The following is a 15,328-nucleotide window of genomic DNA, read 5'->3' as shown; positions in this document are numbered from 1 at the left end:
CACAGCTGTTTCCAATGTGTAACGCCCTCTACTGTCTGACCTCCTTTTAAGCTTAGAAAACCAAGTTTAAGATGGGGAGAGAGAGAAGTAAATCAAACAGCCTTATGCTGGGTCAAGAGGGAAATAATGCAGGTGTGTGGACGACAATGCCCGCTTTCAGGAAGTGTGCAATTAAGTGGGAATACGGGCTGTAGATGCTACAAATTCAAGTCAATAAATCATATATCACAAGGAAATTCTTGGCAGCGTGAATTTTCAGAGTATCCAAATATTCTACAGTCTTTACATAAAAATGTCTGGCCCTGGCTAACACCTGGAATGTGGAGAAGGCTACTTGCAGAATTTGTTACCTGGTTAAAAACTCTTCCATGCCTAGAGATATGTTAAAGTTTGCAAATATAAGTTTTAGGTGAAAATGCCATTCTTTCGAAACAATATTTGCTGGGGAAATGTTATCTGACATTTTTAGAAGTTAATTTTCTGTATTTGGCCATGTGATATTCCCTCGGCTTTTTACTCAAGCCCTCTCGAACACTCCAAAAATGGGCATCATCAAATTGAAACAAAAAAATTTCTATTACAATCGCTGCAAACCCTAGAGGCAAATAACACGCCATTTCACTCAACAATGACGGCCAGAAATATAAAGACAGGTCATAAAAATTATTTACTTTTAAGTATTTGCCAAGAAGGGTTTGGTGTTGCTAGCATCGAGTCCTAGATTACGGAATGAGCTGCAGCAACTTCCTTGTGAAATGAGGCCTGGGTTTAGCAGGGCTTGCTCTCTCCTGCCACCCCTGACACCTGGCCTGGGTTCCACCGACTGCCAGGGTTCTTGGTCCAACTGGACACTGCACACAAGGTCAGCATGTGATTCTCCAGAGTTTGCCTCTTCTCTTGGGTCTTCTCATCTGACTACAGAACCAGTAGCCCCTCTGAGGACATCTGCTAACCCACTGGTCAATGGGAAGTGTCCAAAATAAAACATAAGAAGGTGCTGCAAAAAAGGGGGGAAGAGTGGGAATTCCCTACCTTTGTCACAGGCTCTGAGATGCTCACCAGTCCCGGAGCCCCCACATGCAGCAGGGAGAGACACGTGCAGAGTTTGTGACAGAACCCACCAGGCGGGCGTCCACTGCTCTCCAGTCCTGACCACAGATCACTGTGGTTAGGTTACTTCCCTTCTTAGGGTCCCGGGTCCGCCCTCTGCCCCCTGGTAGGGAAACAACGTGCCGCCAGATAAACTGGGAAAAACGGCTGAGTGCCCTGAGACCAAAAGTACAGCTACATAAATACATTATGTACTGAGAGCAGTTGATAAAATGTACAAGGGACTGGGTACAGAAGTGCCAGGAAAGGACAAACAGAAATTCTGCCACCTCTGTGGGGCTCTTGGAAGATTAGAGCTCAAAACTCTTAGCCTACCCCCCGTTCCTCTCCACAAGAGAGCCCACAGCACAAGCCATTTTTATTAGTAGCTCTGAGATACCCAGAAGCAATCCAGAGGAAAGAGCAGACCCATAGTTTCACGTGAATCATTGCACTGCAGTTTTGCAACTAAAGACCCTCTTTGGGGCTCAGCTCCCCAAGTCCCTCATTCCAGAGGTCTTGTCTAAATAGTGCCGTGCTAGTCGGTGCCCAGCCCTGCCTGAGGCCTCCGCTCCCCACACAAGCCTGATTACCTTTCCACAGCAGCACCAAGGATTGAAAGGGTCAGGGTGGACTTGAAGGAGGTGGGTATATTTCTCTCCAGAACTCTGCTCAAATCAAATGGCTTGTTTTCTACAGTTCCCATAGGTAGAACAATCTAATGGAGCACAGAGAGCCTAAAAGATTTGCCACCAGCCACGTCTACATCTCCTGCAATGAATAGGGACCTCTAAATTACAAAGCTTCCCTGCAGAATGCAAAGCACTTGACACTAAATATTAACCCATTTATTTTTTTCCACATACTGGAAAGAGAGGGAACTGACCCTGCTTGAGCACCTACTAAATACTAGGCTGTGCTTGGTATTTTATTCAAATACCTTCACCATAGCTGTATGACAGACGATAAGGAGTAGAATCCGTGGCTCCCTGGAGAGCCTAAAGACATTCAAATAATAAAAAGTTTTCTTTAACACTCTTTGGACCAGGCCAAACTTACCTAGTGGCCAGATCCTACTGCAGACTCTGATCACGCAGATGGGCTCCTTCTACCCAGGATGTGGGATTAGGTAAACAAGGCATTATTCCAAAAGGGCAAAGTCAAAATGTCAATCTTCTAGCTTGTGGTGGAGGTGGTGTGACTAGACCACGCTGCTAGGAGTGTGTGCTCATGGAGAATGGGGACACATGCCTAGCAAGGGAGCGGTGAATGGGCAGAACAAAGGCCTGGTCACCATCCACGCTGCCTTTACTCCAGGCTTGCTCCATAGTGGTCTGGGTGCTACTCGACTTCCCAAGACCATTCTCTTTCCACTGAAAAATGCTGGGGCTCTCCTAAGGCAAGGTGAATGCCCAGAATGCTCCCAGAACAATCACAAGTACATTTTTCAAGATCGTATGTTTAATTCAAAACATGAACCACTTGAAAAATGCAAAAATCTATATGTGGGTCTTCTCGCTTCTTTACCAAGCTTCTGCCAGATCCCAAAGTGAACCCCTAATTCTATAGCTGGTACCAGAATTAAATAGCATAGGTAAGCACTGAGATGAAGCAGCCAGGAACTCAAGAGCCATGTATCCGCTGGCCTCCTGGTCACCTCCACCTTCAAATCCCATGTGCACCTTCATTCACCATGTCCAGAAAAGAATGCATTTCCCCCTCCCCCATGACTCCCCCCAACCTGGTCTCTGTCTAGAAACCTCACCTTCCACCAGCTGCCCGAGCAGGACACCTGCAAGACATCTCGCAGTCCCCCACCTGTGCTCCCCACCACCTTCACCGCCACCTCCACCATCTGTCAACCCTACCTCCATTGTACCTCTCAATCAGTCCCTTTCTCTCCTCTGCTGCCACCTATGATCAGCCCCCTCAGGTCTCCCTGGCTTACTACAGTAGCCTCACTTCTGATTGGTCTCCATGTGGCTCCCATGGAGCAACCTTTCTACAATGCAAATCTAGCTTTGTTGATTCTCTTCCCTGGAAATTCCAGAGACTGGACCACTACCTGCTGGATAAATCCCTTGACCGGACACTGACACTGTTCCTGGCCCAGCCTCCCCCACTTCCCACCACTGCCTTAAACACCAGCAGGTGGCCGAGTGCTGTCTCCTCACCACCATGCTTATCCATGCTGCTTACTCCTCCTGTGTTCACAAAGCCACTCCTACAGAGCCTTTCAAACATCCCCCACTTCCTCCTCCACCAGGAAGCCTTCCCCGTGTCCTGCTTTTCATATCTGGACAGGAGCCCCCCTTACTATTCCCAGAGCACCCTCTGCACACCCAGATCTCACTTCTTGCAGCATTGCATGAAATTCTCTGTTCACAGGTGTGCTGTGGCCACACTGGGCTGTGAGCTCCCTAATGGCAGGGACTAGATCATTCAACTCTGCACAACCAAACTCTTGCATAGTGTCTAGCTCACAGTGGGCACTCAAGACATATTGGCAGAATTGACTGCTTAATTGGTTGATTAGTTGGTTAAATATTCCATAACATCACCTCTACCTCTCTGACTGAAATATGTAAATACATGTGTGCTGAGCACAGTGAAAGGTAGGCACGGAGAGAAATTACGACCCCTTTTCTTTCTCCAAAGTCCCCAGCTTCACCTACTACCACCAGGATCGTGACTCCCCTCATTGCCCTGGACTCCTTCACTAACCATCCCCTCCCACTCTCTCTTGCTATCCCAACTCTTTTCTCCTTTCTGACCCTCTGCAAGTGGCTTTTATCACTTACAGCTCACGAGACCAGCAAACACATGCAACAGGTACAGGTGAGATGGTGAGAGGCCTAAGCTCAATCTTCATTCTCTCCCTCTCTTGATTTTTTCTGACCTTGCGTGTAAATATAATATTTCTTCTGACACTCACTGGCCCTTTACCATGCACAGCCACAATCATTCTCACCTCCTGGGCTGCAGGAGAGGAGCAGCAAGGGCTTATTCCCGGCTTTAGAGAAGAGAAATTGAGGCCTAGGCCAGACAGGGAACTCCCTGAAAGATACTCAGCAGACCTAGAATGAGAAGTCAGGTTTCCCTATTCCCTGGCCAGCACATAATACTTCTTCAATTGCTCTGAAAATGAAAACCTCAGGATTATTTCACAAGAGAAAAAAATAGGCCTGAAGAAGCTATAGCCACATTTCCAAGAAGCTCTATTCAGAGGGCACCGTAACTTACATAAATGATTTCCTATCACACTGCAATTGTCACTGCAACATGACGGTCTCGCATCTTGCTTGAAGTGCTCCCTTTGTTGTTTTTCTGTACAGATCCCCCAGAAAGAAGAATCAAATATGATCCAAGCAGGAAAACAAACCACACGACCCCCGCAGACCCAGACTCCCGTTCTGTGCGACTCCTCCTGCGAAGGACCAAAGAAAAGGCAATGAATAGTCCCCCATGAGCCTGAGCCCCTTCCCACCTGCCCTCTTCCCAAAGCTCCACTGTGTCCCTGCAAATAGGATTCCTTTTTTAAAAAATGAAAGGCAACAGTTTATGAAGAAGAAATGAAGTGGCAATTTCCCAGCATGGCTGGGAATCAATACAAGCTGTTGTCAGGGTTTTCCTTTCAAAGGGCAACTGCCGCGCTCCTCCAAAGTCAAGAGCGACAGAGCTCCAGCGCTAGACTTACAACTGCTTCATCATAGCCAGAGATTCCTAATTTAAAACTCACTGCAGTTGGGGTCGAGCTCAGCTGGGACTTGATTTACTGCTAATTCATTTCTCCAATTCTTATAATTCTAAACTCAGTCACCAAACAGTTTAATGCTGATAGAATCACCAGTGCAATGCTTTATGAATGGGCGTCAGGGGAATTTTGTTAGTAAGTGTGTGTTAGCAACTGTTATACACTTTGAAAAGGAACACAGTGCTCAGGCAAAGCATGGTGGAGGCCTTCTAATTGGGCACGTGGATTCTCAGCCAGTGTCCCCAGGTCCCCAAACCCAATACCACTGAGGTGATACCCCCCTTTACCCCAACTCACACACGCACACGCACCATTACCTATGCAGGATGAATATCAGGGGGTAAAAATGCTTCCTGTGGGAAATGCCTAACTTCACTCCTCAGACCACTACCCAATGGCGGAAACCATGAATTTACAGTCTAATTAGAAACCTTCAGTCTTCTCTAGGGTGAAAAAGATTTTTTTCCCAAGAAAAAATTTGTTTTAACTATCCAAAATTTAGGGAGAAGTGTCTTAATAACTCAAGCCTCCATTGTTAATTTGATAAAGAACATTTATCTTTGTCAGTTATATTGAAGCTTCTTATTCAATAAGTGCAGCCAGAAAAAAATTGAGAAGGTGAATGTCATTACTCACATGTTTTGCAAACATTCATCTTGATCTATTACGTGCAACCAAGAAGTGCTACTTGTTGGAAACATGTCCACGAATCTGTCAGAGCCACATTCACGCTTCTTGAAATGTTCCCTTTAGAAAATATACACCTGAAGGCAGATCATGTGACCATGATAGACAAAGTCTTGTGAAAATTCACAGTCATTTCTGGGATTCTCAAGAGCAAATGACAAGAACAAGAAGCAGGCAGCACGTCTAAAAGTTGAACATCACAAGTCCCCCCACCCCCAATTTGAACAGTACCATGAATTCATTCTCCTGTTTTTTTCTTCTGTGACTGAAACTTGAAAGCTTCCAGTTGAAGGCCAGTATATCCCAAAATGCTTTCAGTCAAACAATCATTCCAGGAGACTCAGCAGGCTTATAAACACCCACACAAACGGAGCCCACCACCATATAAGCTGAAAAGCAGGTGGCTAAGAATAAACAGGTTTCTTGACAGCAGGTCTCCTTAACCTTGGAAATGCTCACATGCATCTTGAATCTCCAATAGGAAGACACAAGACAAGGAGTTTGCAAAACTCACTTAGCCACAGGATGCTTTTTCCATGGAGCACCTTGTGGGCTAGTCTTTGCTCTGGGAAATGCAGCTTGGTCATCCCACCCAATCTATCAGTGCCTAAACCCATAGTGAATTTCACATGGAGAGCAAGAATTCAATTCTGTGTGCATCAATGTGAAAGGACCAACTGCACTCCACCTGCCACCAAACCACCCTCACTCAGGACACCGGGTTCAGGGCTGATGGGTTCAGCCTGCACTGGTCCTAGTTCATCTTAATACTCTGAAATAGCCCATCAACCTGCTATGTGGCCCCTACTCTGCCCCTGCAGCAGGGCAGGAACCTGCCATACTAGTCTGGTTCACTATTCTTCTCCACCTTGTCCTGCTCCATCTATTCATTCTACTCATTCAGCAAGTAGTTATCAATTGCTTCCAGTAGGATAGGCTCTGGGTTGGGCACTGAGTATACAAAGAGAAATCAGAAGTGGTCCCTCTCAATCTAGGACATAAGGAAATAATTTCAATTGTCATCATTGCCACTACCAGCAACGGGTTCTTTACCATTACTAGAAAGCATGAATTGAACTCCTGATTGCACAAGAGACTGCTTCAAGCAGGGGCTGGCCCCGCCCTTGGGAGCCAGAACTGTCAGGCAGACATGCTATCGAAGACCCATGTCTCTAAGTCAGTGAGGTGCTCACACAAATCAACAATTAAGGGAAAGTGCATTTAGGGGAGGAATACAAGGGTCAGTATCTAATGGGGAGGAGAGCTGGAAAAGAGGTCACAAGCACAGTGCCACCAGCAGACCTTTGCCCAGCCTGACCCTAGAGGAGCTTCAAAGCAAAAGAACTGTAAAACGGTGGTGGTTGGGGTGGGGATGGTGCTGGCTAGAGGCAATGACTTTTAGAAAATATTTTATGCAGAAATGTCCTCTCTTGCATTATATTTCAGTGTTGACAGTGTTTCTTAAAACTAGAAGAGTGACACACATCCTTCGCACCCATCCCCTGCTTCCAAGCAGCACTGCCTCTCTATTCCCACAAACAGACGTGCCTGAGATTATGAAGGCTCTCCTTTGGTTAATATGCCCTAAAAGTTAGGAGAGCCTCTTGAAATCTGCTGGCACCCATTCTTAATGAGGTTTCTATTTAGGGTTTAAATTGGGTAACCCATAGCATGGGTGCCTAGTGCTGCCCCAGAGTCATGAGTTTTGGGATTCTTACTGGGGCTCCTGTCCTGTCCCCTTATCTGACTCTGTTCTGAAGAACCACATGTTCCTTCCATGGAACCCATTATTCTAGACTCTCAGTTTATGTACCTGCCCAGATCTGCTCGGTCCCACCTGACATGTCCCCACCATCCTGAGCTTCAGCCATTCGCCCTGCCTCCTGCCACAGTGGCCCCGGAGATACCTCGTGCTGGTCCTCCCGTCCTAACGTTCTCACTGCCTTTCTTCCTTCTTGGGCAAAGGCTGAGCTCCTGCAGAGCACACTATCAGGCCTACTGTGGGGGAGGGGGGTCCCAGAAGTCCCAGCCCCTGGGCCTGACCCACAAGGCTCTAGCTTGACCCAGTATCACAGCCCCAAAGTAAGGGAGAGTGGACGCCTCATGGGGGTGACCCGTGACCAGTGAGCTACAGCACACAGGAAGGACCCAGCAGGTGAGCTGCTGGCTGTGACACCCTCCAGAGACTCTTCTGAGACACCATGTTCCCATCAGGCTTCTCTGGATACATCTGAGCGACTGAGCTGCGCTGTTTCCGTGGGAAGCTGGGGCCAGCCTGGTAATACACTGTTTTTCTTCCTTCCCCACCTCTCCTCCCCTTCTCGCTTCCCTGGGAGCCCACCCGTCAATAAAATGTTAACCCACAAGCTGCTGCTGCCTCAGGCTCCACTTCCCAGGGAAGCCAGGCGAAGACTGCAGTTGAGGGGCCAAGGCCGGGACTCCTCCGTGGCTTTGACCAGAACAGCCCCGCTTGTGTCGTTCTGTACGTTAGAATTCCACATAAAATTTCATCTGAGTAAACGCTGTCACTGAATACATAATAAAATACTTTTTAATCATTGATCTAGTTCAACCCCTTCACTTTATAAATGGTAACAATGAAACACAAGGTGCTTTTTCCAAGACCTCTTAGCTGGTAAGTGACAGAGTTTTGATTTGCTACATCTATCTGTATCCAAAGTCTAGCTTTTCCCACAACACCAGCAGTTTTCGAGCAAGGGAACATATCAGAATCGCCCAGGAACCCAAGAAAATGTACACCTGCTGAGAAACCCCCTGCTACCTTGGGAGAATAAGAGGCCATGGAAATGACTGAGCAAACACTGAGTCTGGAGGTAAATTGTGTGCACATGCGGTGCGATTCTGCTTGAGAACCTAGTGCTCACTCAGTCGCCAAAACCCAATCCTTGGTGTGTGCAATGGGAAAGTTCAGCTGAAATCTTCACTGTAGAATCCACCCCTTGACTCACAGTCGAGAGCAGACATATGAAAGTGCTTGTCTTAGTCCAATATTGCTCGGTGGATTCCAGGCCCAATCACAGTATACCAACTTGTGTGGTTCCACAATCCACGCCAGTGTGTCAAAGGCTCTGAGAAGTCCCACAGCAGGGACCTCCAGCTTGGCTTTACACGCAGGGTTTCCCAAACATATTTGACCACGGAAAGCTTTCTGTATGTAATACTTAGGAAAATTCTGCTCAATTTTAGGTATTGCCTTCAGGAAGCGGGCCTGAGACAGAGAAGAAGAAAATGAACTCCAGCTGCATGTTCAGTGTTCGCTGCCCTTCCACATGGGCCAGTTCAATTGCACAACCCGACACCTGCCACCCCGGTCTGCCCTCCTTGCACTCTCTACCTCTTCACCACAAGAGCAACCACCCACCAGCTCTGCTTGGCTTACTTTCCCTCCTCTTAACCTCTGGGCCAAAGCCAAAGAATGAGTGTTCGCCCTCTAGTTCCAGATCCACACTACTGAGAGCGAAGTCCAGCTGGGCGCACACGAGAACAGTTCAGTGAGTGTCAGCTAAGAAAGTGATCTCCAGCACAGACCAGGACAGCCTTTGAACTGCTCTGGTTTCCTTTTCCCAACTTTCCACTGACCTCTTCCTCAACTGCTTCTCTCCTCACTTCATAATGAAAATGCTCCTCCCTGTAAGACCTTGGGAATTGATTCAGCTGGGCTGTGTTCAGCGCATTGACTGCGGAGACTATATCCTCTTAGCTAGTGATCTGTTTTGTGTTGGAGTGACAAAACATCCTAAAATCCAATTTGCTGTTGCGAATCCTGGTTCATGGAGAAGGCACCGTGGAGGGGGAGGGGGAAACGCGAGCTTAGAAGGCAGAGAGAGGATGCCTAGGATCTCACAGGCACCTGTTGGTTCGTGTCTGCACAGGACTCTCTGTCCAGCAGTTTCAGCCGCTCCTGCGGTTGCCCCAGAGGGGAGGAGAGGAAATTCCTAGTGCGCCCCTTCTGGCCACCTCAAGTATGGCAGAACCTTCACTCACCTCACAGTGAGTGGAGAGAAGCCATATAAATACTGCATGGAATAAAAGTTTCTCTTTTGGAGAAAAAAAAAAAAAAGCTAACCAAAGAGCCCAATTTCTGGCTGTTTCCGAAAATGTTCAGACCACAGGGACAGAGTCTACCAGCTTAGCCCTGGCTTTGAGGTGGGCTTTGGGGTGTGACAGCCATTAACCAGGTTCGGGGCTCCCTTAGGGCCTCAAGTCCACACCTCTCAGCATCAGCATGTAATTACTAATGCCTCACCTCAGCCTGTGTCATCTCAGGTCCAGATATTTCCTCCACATGAATGAGGACCTACCAAGATTCCACTAAGTGCTACAGGACAGCTATCACCACCCCCACCTCCACCCCTACACCCCACCAGTGGCACCAACTTCCAATAAGTCTGCTCCAGCTACCACAGGGTCCAGGCACTATGTGTAGAATGACACCCACAGGCAAAGATTTCCTCCCTGCCTTGGGTCACAAAATCTGGAACTCTAGGGCAAATGAATGAACGAGTGAACAGATATCAAGCGCCTACTGTGAGAAGCAAAATGGTAACCGTGAAAAGACCATCCATCACTTAGCAACCTGCAGCCCTGGGCACCTCGCTTATACTCTCTCCTCAGTTCCTATCCCATCGGACTAGGAATAAACAACACCTACCTTACAGAGTTACCTTAAGGATTAAATGAGAGTGCTCTTTCCACAACAGCAGCAATTAGAAGCAGTCACCAGGGAGAACTGGACTCTGACCAGACTTGGAGCCTCACGGAATCAGAAGCGGAGGAGAGGATCTCACTCATTCGCTGCTCCTTAGTTTTTCCCAGGAGAAAGTGGGAGTGGCCAAAGGAAGTAACACTCACTCTCAGGACCCAAGCACTCTGCTAGAGTGATCGATGCAATTTTACACCCCACCAACAGCCAGGGATAAGGCTCATCCCCCCTTGATGAACAGGGAAATTGAGGCTCAAGGAACAAATTTGCCTGGGGTCACTGAGGTAGTCCAAAGGAGAAACCAGGGCCAGATATTCTGAACTTGCCCCGAGCACACTCACCCACAAACCTCCCAACGGGGCAGCAACGTGCTGAGCACATGTATTTTGGGGGGGCAACGGCCCGGTGACAAGGAGCGAGGTCAGATGATGGGTTTGGTGGCCCAGGTCACACCCAGCAGCTGTGTGATCCCAAAGTCCTCAGCCTCCCACATCCCAGATTCCTCATGGAGGACGTGGTAATAGCAACTGCCTGTCTGGGTTGTTACGAGGAATAAATGGGCCAACCTGCACAGACTACTTAAATGGTGCCTAATCCACATAAGTGCTCAATAAATATCGGCCACCACCATCATCATTAATTATTATTGCTTTCACAAGGACTAAAGCCAATACTAATGTCCTTATAGCCTCTTCCCTTGGGAGGCTGATGCCACAGGCTCATAGGACAGGGGTCTGGGGGCTCACACGGATTCACAGAGTGACTCAGGAAGCTTCATGCCAAGCAGGGAAGCAGCCTCTTCCTTCTGGGAACTAGGACCCCCTGCCTGCCTTCCCTTTTAGAATCCATCTCTTATCACTTGGCAGCAGAGCCCCCTTCTGTCCCCCTGTGGCTCCATCTTCCTGCTACAACTTGAACGCTACAGCTTGGGCTTGGACAAGGGAGAAGGAAGAGTAAGTCAGGACAGACAGTGGAGGGGATCAGGTGGGAGTTTAGGGGAAGGAGCAGTGAGGCTTGCAGCTTTTAAAGAGACAGTGCCACGGGGTTCAGTGTGGACCAAGCATTGCTCAGCAGAGCCTACAGGGCCATTACCCTAATCATGAGCATCTCCCAAACAGCCCTTTGATTTATTAGCACAGCGTCTTCTTAAAATGCCGCTCTTAAATGTAAATAACACTTAATCATCCAGCTGTCGTTAAATTCATGTTGTATTGATTTCTCAGAGTGCCGCAAATTTGAGGGCGAATGGGTTGGCGGATGTGCGCACAAAGCCAAAAGGCGGATTAGCAAATTGGGGGAGGGGTGCTGAAGGAGGAGGAAGGGGGGTGTCCAGGGAGGTGCCCCAGGGTCTGAACCAGTTTCACATCGGGTAGCACTGGACACAAATAAGAGGAGAGGAGGGGCTGGCACATCTGTTGCACAGACTAATCACAGCCAAGATCACGGTCGGTTTTCTGTGTTGCTGCCGCCCCATCATGGCCCATCCTAGAGCTGCTCCAACAGGTCTCCGATGTGCATTGTCTGTGTAGTGCGTGGCTTCTCTGGGTGAGGAGGGGGAGAAGCAGCTAAGAAATGCCCCCTAGCTGGCTGGGAGGAGAGAGATTCGCTACGATTTCTTTGCATCAAAGCCTGGTGATAACTATGAGCTAAGAGCGGATGATGACCCAGCCCCTTAGCTCTGTCCCCTCTCCAGGATTGCTACCACCCTGGAAAGCCCCCACTGAATTCCCAGCAGCCCCCATTGTGATTAAAAGGATCCGGAGGCCAAGGGTAGGCAGACTCTGCCATGCAGATTTCCCTGTCTGCGGGGAGCAGCAGCGGCAGGCAGTGGAGAGGCACAGAGAAGGAGAAAGGAAACAAGTTGGCTGCCTCAGACTCCTCCGGAAATGTCTGCAGAGTGTCGGTGGGCATCCAGGGTGAAGTCCTGGGAGGGACGAGGAGAGCCCCGGGAGTATGGCATTGGGCAAGAAGGAAGAGCCCATGGGCGACCCACACAGAGAGCTCACAGGAGAGCCGCCTACAGCACAGTCTAGCGAGCAGCGAGGGTCCAGAGAAGCGTTTGTGGCTGGGGTTTTTCTAGTGCGACTTCCCTCCCAGGGAGGAAGATGCCAGAAAACTTAAAAGGAAGGCCACAGAAGAGCGGTAGAGAGGGAGGGTGACAGCGTGGTGTGCTCCGGGGCTGGGCAAGAGAGCCAGGGACACACGAGACGGTGTGCAGCCGGCTTCACACAGATGGTAATTAATGCCTGCCTTGCCCCAGAAATCAAACTGGTCCCTAATGCTAAGTGCAGAAAGTGCGGGGATTTTTTTGAACCCAGATGTTTAGCTTATAAACAGCCTGATGACTTGGCTTTGCATTAAAATGACAGATTCTGAGGCTGCAAATATATGAGAAAGGAAAGAGGGTCGGGAGGGAAGCAGAGAAAGGAGCAGAGGTCTACGGGGAAGATGCACAGACATTCCAGATGTGCACATTTAAGATCTGTAGCCCAATCTTTCGCCATTTCTAGGTCCCCCAAGGGAATGTTTACCTGGGAGGCACCACTGTGACTGGAGCTCACTATTTCTGTTGCAAACCATGTGGTGCTCTACGCATACATGGGACCTCCCCGTCCACACACTGGAAGGGCATGCCTGTGGAAATGTTCCACTTTTTCCACAGCCCGGAAGACAGAAGGGACCCCATTGTCACACATGGTTGGATGAGCTGACCACATTGAACCTGACTCTAAGAACACATGTGTATATCTGGGTGTGTGCATACACACGCCCACCATTCTTAAAAAGAAAACAATGTTCCTTCCCCCTACTGGCTTCTCCCCATTGTGAGACGTTTGCTTTATGCCATCTACCCTTTTCAGTCGATCAAAGGCCAGCTCACACAGCACACAGCAGGAGTACAATTTCCCTCCAGGGGCATCTACTCTTCTCCTCCCCAGCCCAGCCAAAGACCTTTGCAGGAGCTGAAAAAAGTTTGAAAATAGCAGAGGTTGGGGTGCAGGAAAAAAACCCTTTATTTCAGCACCCCTCTACAGGATTTGCAAAAACAACCCAAATTCTGTGCCCAGCACTGAGGCCTCCTTGTTCAAAAGAATGCTTGCTCCTTTCTCCTCTTGTTCTGGAAGATTCCCAACATATTTTTCCCACTGGTGGGTTGTGGGACACTCTGAACACATGATCTTGTATAGAGGGTACAAGCTTATTTCATTTTTTGTCAGGTTGCCCAAACAGCTTCCTCAAAGGGACAGCCATAGAAACATAGGAGCTTGCTGTATGTATATCCAACTCCAAAATAATGTTTTGTTTGGATCTCACAGTCTTCTCTCTACAACAACTGAGCCCCCAAGTGAGTTGCTCTTAGACCCCAAGATGGGAACTATATATATATATAAAAGCCCTTTTGGAGCTCCGACCACCCCCTACCTTCTCCAGAAAAAGTTTGTAAATGAGCAGCCTGTGAAACTCTAGCCAGAAAGAAAAGGAAAGGAAAAGCCTTAGAGAAATAGAGCCTTGAACCACCAGCTTCTGGAGAATGATTCTACGCTCAGGAGCAGCAGGGCTCTGGGGGACGCTGGCAGACCCAAGAATGTCTTCTTGCCTTACAGGGTGGGCACTGCCTGAGTGGTCATGAGAGAAGGGACCCTCCTCCCTTGGAGGACTACACCCCTCTTTCCCTGCCCCACCCCGTTCTTTTTCTCAGACATACACCTAGAAAGGCATGTGACAGGTGTTAGCCTGAGGCACAGGGGGAAGACAGCCCCATGTGCCCGGGGAAGGGTAGGGAGGTGAGAGGGAGATCCAAGTCCTGTGTCCCCAAGCCCTGTCTGTGTGCTGTTTCCCAGAGACTGAGGATGGGAATAAGGTCACACCTTTTAAAGGAAGGTCTGACCCCCATACCTCCCCTCACCCCCCAGACAAGCAACACACACGTAGCGATGCTTAAGCCCCTTCCTGCCTGAAATCCCGGCGCATTCCCGGGGAAGCTGAGCCACGCTTCGGAAAGGCGTTTGTGCTGCCTCTTACCGGGGAAACGCAGCGTCTGTGCCACATGCACCGCCCAACCTAACTGCAGCCCCAGCCGCCTATGTGGCCTCCTCCTCGCGCTCCGGGCCACACGCTGTCCAAATATTTGTCCGAATACCCGTCGGTCCCACGGTGTCAAAAGATCACGGAGCAGCGATTACACGGGCGGGTCTCCCGAGACCTCCCATGACTTCTCCCGTTTTTAAAAACCAGCTATAGAGGAAAGGGGCTGGGAACTGAAACATCGCACCCTCGACCTACCCGGGTGAGAGGGCGAGTCGGTAATACATGGAATCCCACCCCGAAAGTCCCGGGGAAGAGAAGTCTGAGTGCGGGAGCGCGAGAGGAGAAAGCAGCCGGGAAACCCCTGCCGCGGCCGCTGCTCCCACGCGGGTGCCCAGGTGGGACGTGGGCAGGTGCGTGAGCGAGTGTGTGCCTGCGCGTGTGTGTGCCGCCGACCGGCTCCGAGGCAGCCGGGGACTCCCGGGCCGGCCCGCGTGTCTCCCCCGCGCTGCCCTCGCCACCCGCCGCCCCGCGCCCCAGCCGGCCGCCTCCTCACCTGGAAGCGGCGCGTTTCCCTCCTTCAGCCGGAGCGCCGCATTGACACTGCAGATGGTGCCTGTGCCGCTGCCTCTCGCCCTCCTCTGAACGTGTGCGTGTGCGCGCGTGTGGCTGCCTCCTCCAGCCCCAGCCCCGAACGCAAATACTCCAGCGAGGCACGGGGAAGCCGGGAGCAGCCAAGGAAGACGGAGGGGCCCAGATCGGCGCCTGCGGGGCTTGACAGCTCCTCTTGCAGCGTCCAAGGTGGGCGTAATGTCCAACAAAAAGGTCGGGAAACGTGGATCGATTCCACGCACCCTCTCCTCCACCCAGCCCCGGAGCCCGAGCGGTGGCGGCGGCAGCTCCCGGGGGCTGGGGTGGCGACGCGGGGCTGCCCCCCTTCGTCCCCACCCCCGCGGGCTGAATGTCCTTGATGCCAAGCGGGCACGGCGGCGTCACTCCGCGCCGCCCATGCTCGCCCGGTCGGGCCGCGCTGCCCGGGCGCGGCGAGT

The 15,328-nt window shown here is 50.1% G+C and overlaps 1 protein-coding gene across 1 annotated transcript in view; it reads right to left on the bottom strand.

Annotated features, from left to right (window-relative positions):
* Nucleotides 1-14,860, bottom strand: part of LOC103605645 (plexin-A4-like) — a gene marked incomplete at its 3' end in the record, with an annotated part of 80,895 nt that extends 66,035 nt beyond the window's left edge. Inside the window, exon 1 of the mRNA XM_008590266.1 lies at nucleotides 14,836-14,860. The remainder of the gene's footprint in view (nucleotides 1-14,835) is intronic.
* Nucleotides 14,861-15,328: the final 468 nt, after the last annotated feature.

Source organism: Galeopterus variegatus, unplaced genomic scaffold (genome assembly GCF_000696425.1).
Source record: "Galeopterus variegatus unplaced genomic scaffold, G_variegatus-3.0.2 Scaffold5954, whole genome shotgun sequence".
In the NCBI taxonomy this organism is placed as follows: Eukaryota; Metazoa; Chordata; class Mammalia; order Dermoptera; family Cynocephalidae; genus Galeopterus; species Galeopterus variegatus.
The sequence above is the reverse complement of the archived record's forward strand: the minus strand, read 5'-3'. Positions and strand labels throughout refer to the sequence as shown.